The sequence below is a fragment of the Solanum lycopersicum genome, chromosome 1 (genome assembly GCF_036512215.1).
Source record: "Solanum lycopersicum chromosome 1, SLM_r2.1".
NCBI lineage: Eukaryota > Viridiplantae > Streptophyta > Magnoliopsida > Solanales > Solanaceae > Solanum > Solanum lycopersicum.
The window spans coordinates 15,037-34,603 of NC_090800.1; positions in this window are offsets into that span (position 1 = coordinate 15,037).

The following is a 19,567-nucleotide window of genomic DNA, read 5'->3' on the forward strand; positions in this document are numbered from 1 at the left end:
CCCCGGAGCGAGCATACGCCTCATTTTGACGATTTTCGCATTTTTTGGGTGATCAGGATTCCGACGTCAAAAATGCCAAATTTGTTCGTGGACGTCCGTCAAGACGTTGTCTATGCATACGGTTGGCCATCACGGGTTTTCTGGGCCGTTTGGAAGGTCAAACGAGCCCCGGAGCGAGCATACGCCTCATTTTGACGATTTTCGTGTGCTATTGCACACCATTTTTTGGGTGATCGGGATTCCGACGTCAAAAATGCCAAATTTGTTCGTGGACGTCCGTCAAGACGTTGTCTATGCATACGGTTGGCCATCACGGGTTTTCTGGGCCATTTGGAAGGTCAAACGAGCCCCGGAGCGAGCATACGCCTCATTTTGACGATTTTCGTGTGCTATTGCACACCATTTTTTGGGTGATCAGGATTCCGACGTCAAAAATGCCAAATTTGTTCGTGGACGTCCGTCAAGACGTTGTCTATGCATACGGTTGGCCATCACGGGTTTTCTGGGCCGTTTGGAAGGTCAAACGAGCCCCGGAGCGAGCATACGCCTCATTTTGATGATTTTCGTGTGCTATTGCACACCATTTTTTGGGTGATCGGGATTCCGACGTCAAAAATGCCAAATTTGTTCGTGGACGTCCGTCAAGACGTTGTCTATGCATACGGTTGGCCATCACGGGTTTTCTGGGCCATTTGGAAGGTCAAACGAGCCCCGGAGCGAGCATATGCCTCATTTTGACGATTTTCGTGTGCTATTGCACACCATTTTTTGGGTGATCAGGATTCCGACGTCAAAAATGCCAAATTTGTTCGTGGACGTCCGTCAAGACGTTGTCTATGCATACGGTTGGCCATCACGGGTTTTCTGGGCCGTTTGGAAGGTCAAACGAGCCCCGGAGCGACCATACGCCTCATTTTGACGATTTTCGTGTGCTATTGCACACCATTTTTTGGGTGATCGGGATTCCGACGTCAAAAATGCCAAATTTGTTCGTGGACGTCCGTCAAGACGTTGTCTATGCATACGGTTGGCCATCACGGGTTTTCTGGGCCATTTGGAAGGTCAAACGAGCCCCGGAGCGAGCATACGCCTCATTTTGACGATTTTCGTGTGCTATAGCACACCATTTTTTGGGTGATCGGGATTCCGACGTCAAAAATGCCAAATTTGTTCGTGGACGTCCGTCAAGACGTTGTCTATGCATACGGTTGGCAATCACGGGTTTTCTGGGCCGTTTGGAAGGTCAAACGAGCCCCGGAGCGAGCATACGCCTCATTTTGACGATTTTCGTGTGCTATTGCACACCATTTTTTGGGTGATCGGGATTCTGACGTCAAAAATGCCAAATTTGTTCGTGGACGTCCGTCAAGATGTTGTCTATGCATACGGTTGGCCATCACGGGTTTTCTGGGCCATTTGGAAGGTCAAACGAGCCCCGGAGCGAGCATACGCCTCATTTTGACGATTTTCGTGTGCTATTGCACACCATTTTTTGGGTGATCAGGATTCCGACGTCAAAAATGCCAAATTTGTTCGTGGACGTCCGTCAAGACGTTGTCTATGCATACGGTTGGCCATCACGGGTTTTCTGGGCCGTTTGGAAGGTCAAACGAGCCCCGGAGCGAGCATACGCCTCATTTTGACGATTTTCGTGTGCTATTGCACACCATTTTTTAAGTGATCGGGATTCCGACGTCAAAAATGCCAAATTTGTTTGTGGACGTCCGTCAAGACATTGTCTATGCATACGGTTGGCCATCACGGGTTTTCTGGGCCATTTGGAAGGTCAAACGAGCCCCGGAGCGAGCATACGCCTCATTTTGACGATTTTCGTGTGCTATTGCACACCATTTTTTGGGTGATCAGGATTCCGACGTCAAAAATGCCAAATTTGTTCGTGGACGTCCGTCAAGACGTTGTCTATGCATACGGTTGGCCATCACGGGTTTTCTGGGCCGTTTGGAAGGTCAAACGAGCCCCGGAGCGAGCATACGCCTCATTTTGACGATTTTCGTGTGCTATTGCACACCATTTTTTGGGTGATCGGGATTCCGACGTCAAAAATGCCAAATTTGTTCGTGGACGTCCGTCAAGACGTTGTCTATGCATACGGTTGGCCATCACGGGTTTTCTGGGCCATTTGGAAGGTCAAACGAGCCCCGGAGCGAGCATACGCCTCATTTTGACGATTTTCGTGTGCTATTGCACACCATTTTTTGGGTGATCGGGATTCCGACGTCAAAAATGCCAAATTTGTTCGTGGACGTCCGTCAAGACGTTGTCTATGCATACGGTTGGCCATCATGGGTTTTCTGGGCCGTTTGGAAGGTCAAACGAGCCCCGGAGCGAGCATACGCCTCATTTTGACGATTTTCGTGTGCTATTGCACACCATTTTTTGGGTGATCGGGATTCCGACGTCAAAAATGCCAAATTTGTTCGTGGACGTCCGTCAAGACGTTGTCTATGCATACGGTTGGCCATCACGGGTTTTCTGGGCCATTTGGAAGGTCAAACGAGCCCCGGAGCGAGCATACGCCTCATTTTGACGATTTTCGTGTGCTATTGCACACCATTTTTTGGGTGATCGGGATTCCGACGTCAAAAATGCCAAATTTGTTCGTGGACGTCCGTCAAGACGTTGTCTATGCATACGGTTGGCCATCACGGGTTTTCTGGGCCGTTTGGAAGGTCAAACGAGCCCCGGAGCGAGCATACGCCTCATTTTGACGATTTTCGTGTGCTATTGCACACCATTTTTTGGGTGATCGGGATTCCGACGTCAAAAATGCCAAATTTGTTCGTGGACGTCCGTCAAGACGTTGTCTATGCATACGGTTGGACATCACGGGTTTTCTGGGCCATTTGGAAGGTCAAACGAGCCCCGGAGCGAGCATACGCCTCATTTTGACGATTTTCGTGTGCTATTGCACACCATTTTTTGGGTGATCAGGATTCCGACGTCAAAAATGCCAAATTTGTTCGTGGACGTCCGTCAAGACGTTGTCTATGCATACGGTTGGCCATCACGGGTTTTCTGGGCCGTTTGGAAGGTCAAACGAGCCCCGGAGCGAGCATACGCCTCATTTTGACGATTTTCGTGTGCTATTGCACACCATTTTTTGGGTGATCGGGATTCCGACGTCAAAAATGCCAAATTTGTTCGTGGACGTCCGTCAAGACATTGTCTATGCATACGGTGTGCCATCACGGGTTTTCTGGGCCATTTGGAAGGTCAAACGAGCCCCGGAGCGAGCATACGCCTCATTTTGACGATTTTCGTGTGCTATTGCACACCATTTTTTGGGTGATCAGGATTCCGACGTCAAAAATGCCAAATTTGTTCGTGGACGTCCGTCAAGACGTTGTCTATGCATACGGTTGGCCATCACGGGTTTTCTGGGCCGTTTGGAAGGTCAAACGAGCCCCAGAGCGAGCATACGCCTCATTTTGACGATTTTCGTGTGCTATTGCACACCATTTTTTGGGTGATCGGGATTCTGACGTCAAAAATGCCAAATTTGTTCGTGGACGTCCGTCAAGATGTTGTCTATGCATACGGTTGGCCATCAAGGGTTTTCTGGGCCATTTGGAAGGTCAAACGAGCCCCGGAGCGAGCATACGCCTCATTTTGACGATTTTCGTGTGCTATTGCACACCATTTTTTGGGTGATCAGGATTCCGACGTCAAAAATGCCAAATTTGTTCGTGGACGTCCGTCAAGACGTTGTCTATGCATACGGTTGGCCATCACGGGTTTTCTGGGCCGTTTGGAAGGTCAAACGAGCCCCGGAGCGAGCATACGCCTCATTTTGACGATTTTCGTGTGCTATTGCACACCATTTTTTAAGTGATCGGGATTCCGACGTCAAAAATGCCAAATTTGTTTGTGGACGTCCGTCAAGACATTGTCTATGCATACGGTTGGCCATCACGGGTTTTCTGGGCCATTTGGAAGGTCAAACGAGCCCCGGAGCGAGCATACGCCTCATTTTGACGATTTTCGTGTGCTATTGCACACCATTTTTTGGGTGATCAGGATTCCGATGTCAAAAATGCCAAATTTGTTCGTGGACGTCCGTCAAGACGTTGTCTATGCATACGGTTGGCCATCACGGGTTTTCTGGGCCGTTTGGAAGGTCAAACGAGCCCCGGAGCGAGCATACGCCTCATTTTGACGATTTTCGTGTGCTATTGCACACCATTTTTTGGGTGATCGGGATTCCGACGTCAAAAATGCCAAATTTGTTCGTGGACGTCCGTCAAGACGTTGTCTATGCATACGGTTGGCCATCACGGGTTTTCTGGGCCATTTGGAAGGTCAAACGAGCCCCGGAGCGAGCATACGCCTCATTTTGACGATTTTCGTGTGCTATTGCACACCATTTTTTGGGTGATCGGAATTCCGACGTCAAAAATGCCAAATTTGTTCGTGGACGTCCGTCAAGACGTTGTCTATGCATACGGTTGGCCATCATGGGTTTTCTGGGCCGTTTGGAAGGTCAAACGAGCCCCGTAGCGAGCATACGCCTCATTTTGACGATTTTCGTGTGCTATTGCACACCATTTTTTGGGTGATCGGGATTCCGACGTCAAAAATGCCAAATTTGTTCGTGGACGTCCGTCAAGACGTTGTCTATGCATACGGTTGGCCATCACGGGTTTTCTGGGCCATTTGGAAGGTCAAACGAGCCCCGGAGCGAGCATACGCCTCATTTTGACGATTTTCGTGTGCTATTGCACACCATTTTTTGGGTGATCGGGATTCCGACGTCAAAAATGCCAAATTTGTTCGTGGACGTCCGTCAAGACGTTGTCTATGCATACGGTTGGCCATCACGGGTTTTCTGGGCCGTTTGGAAGGTCAAACGAGCCCCGGAGCGAGCATACGCCTCATTTTGACGATTTTCGTGTGCTATTGCACACCATTTTTTGGGTGATCGGGATTCCGACGTCAAAAATGCCAAATTTGTTCGTGGACGTCCGTCAAGACGTTGTCTATGCATACGGTTGGACATCACGGGTTTTCTGGGCCATTTGGAAGGTCAAACGAGCCCCGGAGCGAGCATACGCCTCATTTTGACGATTTTCGTGTGCTATTGCACACCATTTTTTGGGTGATCAGGATTCCGATGTCAAAAATGCCAAATTTGTTCGTGGACGTCCGTCAAGACGTTGTCTATGCATACGGTTGGCCATCACGGGTTTTCTGGGCCGTTTGGAAGGTCAAACGAGCCCCGGAGCGAGCATACGCCTCATTTTGACGATTTTCGTGTGCTATTGCACACCATTTTTTGGGTGATCGGGATTCCGACGTCAAAAATGCCAAATTTGTTCGTGGACGTCCGTCAAGACATTGTCTATGCATACGGTTGGCCATCACGGGTTTTCTGGGCCATTTGGAAGGTCAAACGAGCCCCGGAGTGAGCATACGCCTCATTTTGACGATTTTCGTGTGCTATTGCACACCATTTTTTGGGTGATCAGGATTCCGACGTCAAAAATGCTAAATTTGTTCGTGGACGTCTGTCAAGACGTTGTCTATGCATACGGTTGGCCATCACGGGTTTTCTGGGCCGTTTGGAAGGTCAAACGAGCCCCGGAGCGAGCATACGCCTCATTTTGATGATTTTCGTGTGCTATTGCACACCATTTTTTGGGTGATCGGGATTCCGACGTCAAAAATGCCAAATTTGTTCGTGGACGTCCGTCAAGACGTTGTCTATGCATACGGTTGGCCATCACGGGTTTTCTGGGCCATTTGGAAGGTCAAACGAGCCCCGGAGCGAGCATACGCCTCATTTTGACGATTTTCGTGTGCTATTGCACACCATTTTTTGGGTGATCGGGATTCCGACGTCAAAAATGCCAAATTTATTCGTGGACGTCCGTCAAGACGTTGTCTATGCATACGGTTGGCCATCACGGGTTTTCTGGGCCGTTTGGAAGGTCAAACGAGCCCCGGAGCGAGCATACGCCTCATTTTGACGATTTTCGTGTGCTATTGCACACCATTTTTTGGGTGATCGGGATTCCGACGTCAAAAATGCCAAATTTGTTCGTGGACGTCCGTCAAGACGTTGTCTATGCATACGGTTGGCCATCACGGGTTTTCTGGGCCATTTGGAAGGTCAAACGAGCCCCGGAGCGAGCATACGCCTCATTTTGACGATTTTCGTGTGCTATTGCACACCATTTTTTGGGTAATCGGGATTCCGACGTCAAAAATGCCAAATTTGTTCGTGGACGTCCGTCAAGACGTTGTCTATGCATACGGTTGGCCATCACGGGTTTTCTGGGCCGTTTGGAAGGTCAAACGAGCCCCGGAGCGAGCATACGCCTCATTTTGACGATTTTCGTGTGCTATTGCACACCATTTTTTGGGTGATCGGGATTCCGACGTCAAAAATTCCAAATTTGTTCGTGGACGTCCGTCAAGACGTTGTCTATGCATACGGTTGGCCATCACGGGTTTTCTGGGCCATTTGGAAGGTCAAACGAGCCCCGGAGCGAGCATACGCCTCATTTTGACGATTTTCGTGTGCTATTGCACACCATTTTTTGGGTGATCAGGATTCCGACATCAAAAATGCCAAATTTGTTCGTGGACGTCCGTCAAGACGTTGTCTATGCATACGGTTGGCCATCACGGGTTTTCTGGGCCGTTTGGAAGGTCAAACGAGCCCCGGAGCGAGCATACGCCTCATTTTGACGATTTTCGTGTGCTATTGCACACCATTTTTTGGGTGATCGGGATTCCGACGTCAAAAATGCCAAATTTGTTCGTGGACGTCCGTCAAGACGTTGTCTATGCATACGGTTGGCCATCACGGGTTTTCTGGGCCATTTGGAAGGTCAAACGAGCCCCGGAGCGAGCATACGCCTCATTTTGACGATTTTCGTGTGCTATTGCACACCATTTTTTGGGTGATCAGGATTCCGACGTCAAAAATGCCAAATTTGTTCGTGGACGTCCGTCAAGACGTTGTCTATGCATACGGTTGGCCATCACGGGTTTTCTGGGCCGTTTGGAAGGTCAAACGAGCCCCGGAGCGAGCATACGCCTTATTTTGACGATTTTCGTGTGCTATTGCACACCATTTTTTGGGTGATCGGGATTCCGACGTCAAAAATGCCAAATTTGTTCGTGGACGTCCGTCAAGACGTTGTCTATGCATACGGTTGGCCATCACGGGTTTTCTGGGCCATTTGGAAGGTCAAACGAGCCCCGGAGCGAGCATACGCCTCATTTTGACGATTTTCGTGTGCTATTGCACACCATTTTTTGGGTGATCAGGATTCCGACGTCAAAAATGCCAAATTTGTTCGTGGACGTCCGTCAAGACGTTGTCTATGCATACGGTTGGCCATCACGGGTTTTCTGGGCCGTTTGGAAGGTCAAACGAGCCCCGGAGCGAGCATACGCCTCATTTTGACGATTTTCGTGTGCTATTGCACACCATTTTTTGGGTGATCAGGATTCCGACATCAAAAATGCCAAATTTGTTCGTGGACGTCCGTCAAGACGTTGTCTATGCATACGGTTGGCCATCACGGGTTTTCTGAGCCGTTTGGAAGGTCAAACGAGCCCCGGAGCGAGCATACGCCTCATTTTGACGATTTTCGTGTGCTATTGCACACCATTTTTTGGGTGATCGGGATTCCGACGTCAAAAATGCCAAATTTGTTCGTGGACGTCCGTCAAGACGTTGTCTATGCATACGGTTTGCAATCACGGGTTTTCTGGGCCATTTGGAAGGTCAAACGAGCCCCGGAGCGAGCATACGCCTCATTTTGACGATTTTCGTGTGCTATTGCACACCATTTTTTGGGTGATCAGGATTCCGACGTCAAAAATGCCAAATTTGTTCGTGGACGTCCGTCAAGACGTTGTCTATGCATACGGTTGGCCATCACGGGTTTTCTGGGCCGTTTGGAAGGTCAAACGAGCCCCGGAGCGAGCATACGCCTCATTTTGACGATTTTCGTGTGCTATTGCACACCATTTTTTGGGTGATCGGGATTTCGACGTCAAAAATGCCAAATTTGTTCGTGGACGTCCGTCAAGACGTTGTCTATGCATACGGTTGGCCATCACGGGTTTTCTGGGCCATTTGGAAGGTCAAACGAGCCCCGGAGCGAGCGTACGCCTCATTTTGACGATTTTCGTGTACTATTGCACACCATTTTTTGGGTGATCAGGATTCCGACGTCAAAAATGCCAAATTTGTTCGTGGACGTCCGTCAAGACGTTGTCTATGCATACGGTTGGCCATCACGGGTTTTCTGAGCCGTTTGGAAGGTCAAACGAGCCCCGGAGCGAGCATACGCCTCATTTTGACGATTTTCGTGTGCTATTGCACACCATTTTTTGGGTGATCGGGATTCCGACGTCAAAAATGCCAAATTTGTTCGTGGACGTCCGTCAAGACGTTGTCTATGCATACGGTTGGCCATCACGGGTTTTCTGGGCCATTTGGAAGGTCAAACGAGCCCCGGAGCGAGCATACGCCTCATTTTGACGATTTTCGTGTGCTATTGCACACCATTTTTTGGGTGATCGGGATTCCGACGTCAAAAATGCCAAATTTGTTCGTGGACATCCGTCAAGACGTTGTCTATGCATACGGTTGGCCATCACGGGTTTTCTGGGCCGTTTGGAAGGTCAAACGAGCCCCGGAGCGAGCATACGCCTCATTTTGACGATTTTCGTGTGCTATTGCACACCATTTTTTGGGTGATCGGGATTCCGACGTCAAAAATGCCAAATTTGTTCGTGAAAGTCCGTCAAGACGTTGTCTATGCATACGGTTGGCCATCACGGGTTTTCTGGGCCATTTGGAAGGTCAAACGAGCCCCGGAGCGAGCATACGCCTCATTTTGACGATTTTCGTGTGCTATTGCACACCATTTTTTGGGTGATCAGGATTCCGACGTCAAAAATGCCAAATTTGTTCGTGGACGTCCGTCAAGACGTTTTCTATGCATACGGTTGGCCATCACGGGTTTTCTGGGCCGTTTGGAAGGTCAAACGAGCCCCGGAGCGAGCATACGCCTCATTTTGACGATTTTCGTGTGCTATTGCACACCATTTTTTGGGTGATCGGGATTCCGACGTCAAAAATGCAAAATTTGTTCGTGGACGTCCGTCAAGACATTGTCTATGCATACGGTTGGCCATCACGGGTTTTCTGGGCCATTTGGAAGGTCAAACGAGCCCCGGAGCGAGCATACGCCTCATTTTGACGATTTTCGTGTGCTATTGCACACCATTTTTTGGGTGATCAGGATTCCGACGTCAAAAATGCCAAATTTGTTCGTGGACGTCCGTCAAGACATTGTCTATGCATACGGTTGGCCATCACGGGTTTTCTGGGCCGTTTGGAAGGTCAAACGAGCCCCGGAGCGAGCATACGCCTCATTTTGACGATTTTCGTGTGCTATTGCACACCATTTTTTGGGTGATCGGGATTCCGACGTCAAAAATGCCAAATTTGTTCGTGGACGTCCGTCAAGACGTTGTCTATGCATACGGTTGGCCATCACGGGTTTTCTGGGCCATTTGGAAGGTCAAACGAGCCCCGGAGCGAGCATACGCCTCATTTTGACGATTTTCGTGTGCTATTGCACACCATTTTTTGGGTGATCGGGATTCCGACGTCAAAAATGCCAAATTTGTTCGTGGACGTCCGTCAAGACGTTGTCTATGCATACGGTTGGCCATCACGGGTTTTCTGGGCCGTTTGGAAGGTCAAACGAGCCCCGGAGCGAGCATACGCCTCATTTTGACGATTTTCGTGTGCTATTGCACACCATTTTTTGGGTGATCGGGATTCCGACGTCAAAAATGCCAAATTTGTTCGTGGACGTCCGTCAAGACGTTGTCTATGCATACGGTTGGCCATCACGGGTTTTCTGGGCCATTTGGAAGGTCAAACCAGCCCCGGAGCGAGCATACGCCTCATTTTGACGATTTTCGTGTGCTATTGCACACCATTTTTTGGGTGATCAGGATTCCGACGTCAAAAATTCCAAATTTGTTCGTGGACGTCCGTCAAGACGTTGTCTATGCATACGGTTGGCCATCACGGGTTTTCTGGGCCGTTTGGAAGGTCAAACGAGCCCCGGAGCGAGCATACGCCTCATTTTGACGATTTTCGTGTGCTATTGCACACCATTTTTTGGGTGATCGGGATTCCGACGTCAAAAATGCCAAATTTGTTCGTGGACGTCCGTCAAGACGTTGTCTATGCATACGGTTGGCCATCACGGGTTTTCTGGGCCATTTGGAAGGTCAAACGAGCCCCGGAGCGAGCATACGCCTCATTTTGACGATTTTCGTGTGCTATTGCACACCATTTTTTGGGTGATCAGGATTCCGACGTCAAAAATGCCAAATTTGTTCGTGGACGTCCGTCAAGACGTTGTCTATGCATACGGTTGGCCATCACGGGTTTTCTGGGCCGTTTGGAAGGTCAAACGAGCCCCGGAGCGAGCATACGCCTCATTTTGACGATTTTCGTGTGCTATTGCACACCATTTTTTGGGTGATCGGGATTCCGACGTCAAAAATGCCAAATTTGTTCGTGGACGTCCGTCAAGACGTTGTCTATGCATACGGTTGGCCATCACGGGTTTTCTGGGCCGTTTGGAAGGTCAAACGAGCCCCGGAGCGAGCATACGCCTCATTTTGATGATTTTCGTGTGCTATTGCACACCATTTTTTGGGTGATCGGGATTCCGACGTCAAAAATGCCAAATTTGTTCGTGGACGTCTGTCAAGACGTTGTCTATGCATACGGTTGGCCATCACGGGTTTTCTGGGCCATTTGGAAGGTCAAACGAGCCCCGGAGCGAGCATACGCCTCATTTTGACGATTTTCGTGTGCTATTGCACACCATTTTTTGGGTGATCGGGATTCCGACGTCAAAAATGCCAAATTTGTTCGTGGACGTCCGTCAAGACGTTGTCTATGCATACGGTTGGCCATCACGGGTTTTCTGGGCCGTTTGGAAGGTCAAACGAGCCCCGGAGCGAGCATACGCCTCATTTTGACGATTTTCGTGTGCTATTGCACACCATTTTTTGGGTGATCGGGATTCCGACGTCAAAAATGCCAAATTTGTTCGTGGACGTCCGTCAAGACATTGTCTATGCATACGGTTGGCCATCACGGGTTTTCTGGGCCATTTGGAAGGTCAAACGAGCCCTGGAGCGAGCATACGCCTCATTTTGACGATTTTCGTGTGCTATTGCACACCATTTTTTGGGTGATCAGGATTCCGACGTCAAAAATGCCAAATTTGTTCGTGGACGTCCGTCAAGACGTTGTCTATGCATACGGTTGGCCATCACGGGTTTTCTGGGCCGTTTGGAAGGTCAAACGAGCCCCGGAGCGAGCATACGCCTCATTTTGACGATTTTCGTGTGCTATTGCACACCATTTTTTGGGTGATCGGGATTCCGACGTCAAAAATGCCAAATTTTTTCGTGGACGTCCGTCAAGACGTTGTCTATGCATACGGTTGGCCATCACGGGTTTTCTGGGCCGTTTGGAAGGTCAAACGAGCCCCGGAGCGAGCATACGCCTCATTTTGACGATTTTCGTGTGCTATTGCACACCATTTTTTGGGTGATCGGGATTCCGACGTCAAAAATGCCAAATTTGTTCGTGGACGTCCGTCAAGACGTTGTCTATGCATACGGTTGGCCATCACGGGTTTTCTGGGCCATTTGGAAGGTCAAACCAGCCCCGGAGCGAGCATACGCCTCATTTTGACGATTTTCGTGTGCAATAACGTCAAAAATGCCAAATTTGTTCGTGGACGTCCGTCAAGACGTTGTCTATGCATACGGTTGGCCATCACGGGTTTTCTGGGCCATTTGGAAGGTCAAACGAGCCCCGGAGCGAGCATACGCCTCATTTTGACGATTTTCGTGTGCTATTGCACACCATTTTTTGGGTGATCGGGATTCCGACGTCAAAAATGCCAAATTTGTTCGTGGACGTCCGTCAAGACGTTGTCTATGCATACGGTTGGCCATCACGGGTTTTCTGGGCCGTTTGGAAGGTCAAACGAGCCCCGGAGCGAGCATACGCCTCATTTTGACGATTTTCGTGTGCTATTGCACACCATTTTTTGGGTGATCGGGATTCCGACGTCAAAAATGCCAAATTTGTTCGTGGACGTCCGTCAAGACGTTGTCTATGCATACGGTTGGCCATCACGGGTTTTCTGGGCCATTTGGAAGGTCAAACCAGCCCCGGAGCGAGCATACGCCTCATTTTGACGATTTTCGTGTGCAATAACGTCAAAAATGCCAAATTTGTTCGTGGACGTCCGTCAAGACGTTGTCTATGCATACGGTTGGCCATCACGGGTTTTCTGGGCCGTTTGGAAGGTCAAACGAGCCCCGGAGCGAGCATACGCCTCATTTTGACGATTTTCGTGTGCTATTGCACACCATTTTTTGGGTGATCGGGATTCCGACGTCAAAAATGCCAAATTTGTTCGTGGACGTCCGTCAAGACGTTGTCTATGCATACGGTTGGCCATCACGGGTTTTCTGGGCCATTTGGAAGGTCAAACGAGCCCCGGAGCGAGCATACGCCTCATTTTGACGATTTTCGTGTGCTATTGCACACCATTTTTTGGGTGATCAGGATTCCGACGTCAAAAATGCCAAATTTGTTCGTGGACGTCCGTCAAGACGTTGTCTATGCATACGGTTGGCCATCACGGGTTTTCTGGGCCGTTTGGAAGGTCAAACGAGCCCCGGAGCGAGCATACGCCTCATTTTGACGATTTTCGTGTGCTATTGCACACCATTTTTTGGGTGATCGGGATTCCGACGTCAAAAATGCCAAATTTGTTCGTGGACGTCCGTCAAGACGTTGTCTATGCATACGGTTGGCCATCACGGGTTTTCTGGGCCATTTGGAAGGTCAAACGAGCCCCGGAGCGAGCATACGCCTCATTTTGACGATTTTCGTGTGCTATTGCACACCATTTTTTGGGTGATCGGGATTCCGACGTCAAAAATGCAAAATTTGTTCGTGGACGTCCGTCAAGACGTTGTCTATGCATACGGTTGGCCATCACGGGTTTTCTGGGCCGTTTGGAAGGTCAAACGAGCCCCGGAGCGAGCATACGCCTCATTTTGACGATTTTCGTGTGCTATTGCACACCATTTTTTGGGTGATCGTGATTCCGACGTCAAAAATGCCAAATTTGTTCGTGGACGTCCGTCAAGACGTTGTCTATGCATACGGTTGGCCATCACGGGTTTTCTGGGCCATTTGGAAGGTCAAACCAGCCCCGGAGCGAGCATACGCCTCATTTTGACGATTTTCGTGTGCTATTGCACACCATTTTTTGGGTGATCAGGATTCCGACGTCAAAAATGCCAAATTTGTTCGTGGACGTCCGTCAAGACGTTGTCTATGCATACGGTTGGCCATCACGGGTTTTCTGGGCCGTTTGGAAGGTCAAACGAGCCCCGGAGCGAGCATACGCCTCATTTTGACGATTTTCGTGTGCTATTGCACACCATTTTTTGGGTGATCGGGATTCCGACGTCAAAAATGCCAAATTTGTTCGTGGACATCCGTCAAGACGTTGTCTATGCATACGGTTGGCCATCACGGGTTTTCTGGGCCATTTGGAAGGTCAAACGAGCCCCGGAGCGAGCATACGCCTCATTTTGACGATTTTCGTGTGCTATTGCACACCATTTTTTGGGTGATCAGGATTCCGACGTCAAAAATGCCAAATTTGTTCGTGGACGTCCGTCAAGACGTTGTCTATGCATACGGTTGGCCATCACGGGTTTTCTGGGCCGTTTGGAAGGTCAAACGAGCCCCGGAGCGAGCATACGCCTCATTTTGATGATTTTCATGTGCTATTGCACACCATTTTTTGGGTGATCGGGATTCCGACGTCAAAAATGCCAAATTTGTTCGTGGACGTCCGTCAAGACGTTGTCTACGCATACGGTTGGCCATCACAGGTTTTCTGGGCCATTTGGAAGGTCAAACGAGCCCCGGAGCGAGCATACGCCTCATTTTGACGATTTTCGTGTGCTATTGCACACCATTTTTTGGGTGATCGGGATTCCGACGTCAAAAATGCCAAATTTGTTCGTGGACGTCCGTCAAGACGTTGTCTATGCATACGGTTGGCCATCACGGGTTTTCTGGGCTGTTTGGAAGGTCAAACGAGCCCCGGAGCGAGCATACGCCTCATTTTGACGATTTTCGTGTGCTATTGCACACCATTTTTTGGGTGATCGGGATTCCGACGTCAAAAATGCCAAATTTGTTCGTGGACGTCCGTCAAGACGTTGTCTATGCATACGGTTGGCCATCACGGGTTTTCTGGGCCATTTGGAAGGTCAAACGAGCCCCGGAGCGAGCATACGCCTCATTTTGACGATTTTCGTGTGCTATTGCACACCATTTTTTGGGTGATCAGGATTCCGACGTCAAAAATGCCAAATTTGTTCGTGGACGTCCGTCAAGACGTTGTCTATGCATACGGTTGGCCATCACGGGTTTTCTGGGCCGTTTGGAAGGTCAAACGAGCCCCGGAGCGAGCATACGCCTCATTTTGACGATTTTCGTGTGCTATTGCACACCATTTTTTGGGTGATCGGGATTCCGACGTCAAAAATGCCAAATTTGTTCATGGACGTCCGTCAAGACATTGTCTATGCATACGGTTGGCCATCACGGGTTTTCTGGGCCATTTGGAAGGTCAAACGAGCCCCGGAGCGAGCATACGCCTCATTTTGACGATTTTCGTGTGCTATTGCACACCATTTTTTGGGTGATCAGGATTCCGACGTCAAAAATGCCAAATTTGTTCGTGGACGTCCGTCAAGACGTTGTCTATGCATACGGTTGGCCATCACGGGTTTTCTGGGCCGTTTGGAAGGTCAAACGAGCCCCAGAGCGAGCATACGCCTCATTTTGACGATTTTCGTGTGCTATTGCACACCATTTTTTGGGTGATCGGGATTCCGACGTCAAAAATGCCAAATTTGTTCGTGGACGTCCGTCAAGACGTTGTCTATGCATACGGTTGGCCATCACGGGTTTTCTGGGCCATTTGGAAGGTCAAACGAGCCCCGGAGCGAGCATACGCCTCATTTTGACGATTTTCGTGTGCTATTGCACACCATTTTTTGGGTGATCGGGATTCCGACGTCAAAAATGCCAAATTTAATCGTGGACGTCCGTCAAGACGTTGTCTATGCATACGGTTGGCCATCACGGGTTTTCTGGGCCGTTTGGAAGGTCAAACGAGCCCCAGAGCGAGCATACGCCTCATTTTGACGATTTTCGTGTGCTATTGCACACCATTTTTTGGGTGATCGGTATTCCGACGTCAAAAATGCCAAATTTGTTCATGGACGTCCGTCAAGACGTTGTCTATGCATACGGTTGGCCATCACGGGTTTTCTGGGCCATTTGGAAGGTCAAACGAGCCCCGGAGCGAGCATACGCCTCATTTTGACGATTTTCGTGTGCTATTGCACACCATTTTTTGGGTGATCAGGATTCCGACGTCAAAAATGCCAAATTTGTTCGTGGACGTCCGTCAAGACGTTGTCTATGCATACGGTTGGCCATCACGGGTTTTCTGGGCCATTTGGAAGGTCAAACCAGCCCCGGAGCGAGCATACGCCTCATTTTGACGATTTTCGTGTGCTATTGCACACCATTTTTTGGGTGATCAGGATTCCGACGTCAAAAATGCCAAATTTGTTCGTGGACGTCCGTCAAGACGTTGTCTATGCATACGGTTGGCCATCACGGGTTTTCTGGGCCGTTTGGAAGGTCAAACGAGCCCCGGAGCGAGCATACGCCTCATTTTGACGATTTTCGTGTGCTATTGCACACCATTTTTTGGGTGATCGGGATTCCGACGTCAAAAATGCCAAATTTGTTCGTGGACGTCCGTCAAGACGTTGTCTATGCATACGGTTGGCCATCACGGGTTTTCTGGGCCATTTGGAAGGTCAAACGAGCCCCGGAGCGAGCATACGCCTCATTTTGACGATTTTCGTGTGCTATTGCACACCATTTTTTGGGTGATCAGGATTCCGACGTCAAAAATGCCAAATTTGTTCGTGGACGTCCGTCAAGACGTTGTCTATGCATACGGTTGGCCATCACGGGTTTTCTGGGCCGTTTGGAAGGTCAAACGAGCCCCGGAGCGAGCATACGCCTCATTTTGACGATTTTCGTGTGCTATTGCACACCATTTTTTGGGTGATCGGGATTCCGACGTCAAAAATGCCAAATTTGTTCGTGGACGTCCGTCAAGACGTTGTCTATGCATACGGTTGGCCATCACGGGTTTTCTGGGCCGTTTGGAAGGTCAAACGAGCCCCGGAGCGAGCATACGCCTCATTTTGATGATTTTCGTGTGCTATTGCACACCATTTTTTGGGTGATCGGGATTCTGACGTCAAAAATGCCAAATTTGTTCGTGGACGTCCGTCAAGACGTTGTCTATGCATACCATTGGCCATCACGGGTTTTCTGGGCCATTTGGAAGGTCAAACGAGCCCCGGAGCGAGCATACGCCTCATTTTGACGATTTTCGTGTGCTATTGCACACCATTTTTTGGGTGATCGGGATTCCGACGTCAAAAATGCCAAATTTGTTCGTGGACGTCCGTCAAGACGTTGTCTATGCATACGGTTGGCAATCACGGGTTTTCTGGGCCGTTTGGAAGGTCAAACGAGCCCCGGAGCGAGCATACGCCTCATTTTGACGATTTTCGTGTGCTATTGCACACCATTTTTTGGGTGATCGGGATTCCGACGTCAAAAATGCCAAATTTGTTCGTGGACGTCCGTCAAGACATTGTCTATGCATACGGTTGGCCATCACGGGTTTTCTGGGCCATTTGGAAGGTCAAACGAGCCCTGGAGCGAGCATACGCCTCATTTTGACGATTTTCGTGTGCTATTGCACACCATTTTTTGGGTGATCAGGATTCCGACGTCAAAAATGCCAAATTTGTTCGTGGACGTCCGTCAAGACGTTGTCTATGCATACGGTTGGCCATCACGGGTTTTCTGGGCCGTTTGGAAGGTCAAACGAGCCCCGGAGCGAGCATACGCCTCATTTTGACGATTTTCGTGTGCTATTGCACACCATTTTTTGGGTGATCGGGATTCTGACGTCAAAAATGCCAAATTTGTTCGTGGACGTCCGTCAAGACGTTGTCTATGCATACGGTTGGCCATCACGGGTTTTCTGGGCCGTTTGGAAGGTCAAACGAGCCCCGGAGCGAGCATACGCCTCATTTTGACGATTTTCGTGTGCTATTGCACACCATTTTTTGGGTGATCGGGATTCCGACGTCAAAAATGCCAAATTTGTTCGTGGACGTCCGTCAAGACGTTGTCTATGCATACGGTTGGCCATCACGGGTTTTCTGGGCCATTTGGAAGGTCAAACCAGCCCCGGAGCGAGCATACGCCTCATTTTGACGATTTTCGTGTGCAATAACGTCAAAAATGCCAAATTTGTTCGTGGACGTCCGTCAAGACGTTGTCTATGCATACGGTTGGCCATCACGGGTTTTCTGGGCCATTTGGAAGGTCAAACGAGCCCCGGAGCGAGCATACGCCTCATTTTGACGATTTTCGTGTGCTATTGCACACCATTTTTTGGGTGATCGGGATTCCGACGTCAAAAATGCCAAATTTGTTCGTGGACGTCCGTCAAGACGTTGTCTATGCATACGGTTGGCCATCACGGGTTTTCTGGGCCGTTTGGAAGGTCAAACGAGCCCCGGAGCGAGCATACGCCTCATTTTGACGATTTTCGTGTGCTATTGCACACCATTTTTTGGGTGATCGGGATTCCGACGTCAAAAATGCCAAATTTGTTCGTGGACGTCCGTCAAGACGTTGTCTATGCATACGGTTGGCCATCACGGGTTTTCTGGGCCATTTGGAAGGTCAAACCAGCCCCGGAGCGAGCATACGCCTCATTTTGACGATTTTCGTGTGCAATAACGTCAAAAATGCCAAATTTGTTCGTGGACGTCCGTCAAGACGTTGTCTATGCATACGGTTGGCCATCACGGGTTTTCTAGGCCGTTTGGAAGGTCAAACGAGCCCCGGAGCGAGCATACGCCTCATTTTGACGATTTTCGTGTGCTATTGCACACCATTTTTTGGGTGATCGGGATTCCGACGTCAAAAATGCCAAATTTGTTCGTGGACGTCCGTCAAGACGTTGTCTATGCATACGGTTGGCCATCACGGGTTTTCTGGGCCATTTGGAAGGTCAAACGAGCCCCGGAGCGAGCATACGCCTCATTTTGACGATTTTCGTGTGCTATTGCACACCATTTTTTGGGTGATCAGGATTCCGACGTCAAAAATGCCAAATTTGTTCGTGGACGTCCGTCAAGACGTTGTCTATGCATACGGTTGGCCATCACGGGTTTTCTGGGCCGTTTGGAAGGTCAAACGAGCCCCGGAGCGAGCATACGCCTCATTTTGACGATTTTCGTGTGCTATTGCACACCATTTTTTGGGTGATCGGGATTCCGACGTCAAAAATGCCAAATTTGTTCGTGGACGTCCGTCAAGACGTTGTCTATGCATACGGTTGGCCATCACGGGTTTTCTGGGCCATTTGGAAGGTCAAACGAGCCCCGGAGCGAGCATACGCCTCATTTTGACGATTTTCGTGTGCTATTGCACACCATTTTTTGGGTGATCGGGATTCCGACGTCAAAAATGCCAAATTTGTTCGTGGACGTCCGTCAAGACGTTGTCTATGCATACGGTTGGCCATCACGGGTTTTCTGGGCCGTTTGGAAGGTCAAACGAGCCCCGGAGCGAGCATACGCCTCATTTTGACGATTTTCGTGTGCTATTGCACACCATTTTTTGGGTGATCGTGATTCCGACGTCAAAAATGCCAAATTTGTTCGTGGACGTCCGTCAAGACGTTGTCTATGCATACGGTTGGCCATCACGGGTTTTCTGGGCCATTTGGAAGGTCAAACCAGCCCCGGAGCGAGCATACGCCTCATTTTGACGATTTTCGTGTGCTATTGCACACCATTTTTTGGGTGATCAGGATTCCGACGTCAAAAATGCCAAATTTGTCCGTGGACGTCCGTCAAGACGTTGTCTATGCATACGGTTGGCCATCACGGGTTTTCTGGGCCGTTTGGAAGGTCAAACGAGCCCCGGAGCGAGCATACGCCTCATTTTGACGATTTTCGTGTGCTATTGCACACCATTTTTTGGGTGATCGGGATTCCGACGTCAAAAATGCCAAATTTGTTCGTGGACAACCGTCAAGACGTTGTCTATGCATACGGTTGGCCATCACGGGTTTTCTGGGCCATTTGGAAGGTCAAACGAGCCCCGGAGCGAGCATACGCCTCATTTTGACGATTTTCGTGTGCTATTGCACACCATTTTTTGGGTGATCAGGATTCCGACGTCAAAAATGCCAAATTTGTTCGTGGACGTCCGTCAAGACGTTGTCTATGCATACGGTTGGCCATCACGGGTTTTCTG